Genomic DNA, 1,018 nt, shown 5'->3' on the forward strand with positions numbered 1-1,018 from the left:
GTTTGCGAGTGCGGGAGTGAGAAAACGAATGGGGCAGAAGACGTCATTCTTAAAAGTAAGGAATCCACTGTTGCTCGGACAGCGAAGTTCCCACGGGCCCCACCAGCGCGATCTGCTGACGTGGATGAGCAATTTCACGAAAACGGCCTGACGTCAGGAAAAAAAGAAAACTTTATTGCATGTGATGTGAGTGAATCTAATACCCACTCACCTGCCGGTTCGTCGCTTTCGAGCATTTGGCGAGGCGTCGAGTAACTTTTTCAAGGGAAGTTTCGCGGGTTGTCGATATGAGCATTGGATTATTCTAATCTCGACAAGCAATACTATGTACATTCGTTTTTTTACCGTAAGATTCCTTTCGAGAAGTTTGAGGAATAGGTGAAAAATAGGATAATCTTGGGTCAGGGAGTTTTGTTTGTTTTATATATTTCAATGTAGGGCCCAAAGGCCGGTTGCCAAAGGCTTTTGGAATACCCGGTCGGTCTTATGAACTGTGCGGTCATACATGAATCGACATGCTGCTTGGGAGACTTCAGCCTTCTTTCGTTTCGTGGAAAATGAATAAGTTTAGAAAATATTTTCCTAAAAGTGATTGTTTATATTGCTTACCGAAATGAACGACCAAAGATGAATTTCATCATCCATGAAAATATTTAGACATGAATTATTGTCAATAATCGGGACATTTTATTTTGACTGGTTATTTCAAGCGAACCAATCGATCGATCGTGTTAAAAAAGATATCTCCTGCACAATTTATTCTCCGCGAAATAAACGGAGGTCTAGGGTCGAGTTCTCAATGGGTTTGACTATTCCCTATGAGTTCCAATCTGGAATCCCCCCTCGAGAGGACAGACCCAAATTGCACGAATCCTCTTGCAAGTACGGAAGCCTGAACTAAAAAAGATTTCTAGTTTCCCACGTTGTTGGACCACCGGAAACTTTCCAGGAAACTGTCCAAATCTGATCCAAACACACGTTTCCCACATCCGCAAGTCACTACAGAAGTTCGTCGACC

Source organism: Rhodamnia argentea, chromosome 3, assembly GCF_020921035.1.
Source record: "Rhodamnia argentea isolate NSW1041297 chromosome 3, ASM2092103v1, whole genome shotgun sequence".
Classification (NCBI taxonomy): Eukaryota; Viridiplantae; Streptophyta; class Magnoliopsida; order Myrtales; family Myrtaceae; genus Rhodamnia; species Rhodamnia argentea.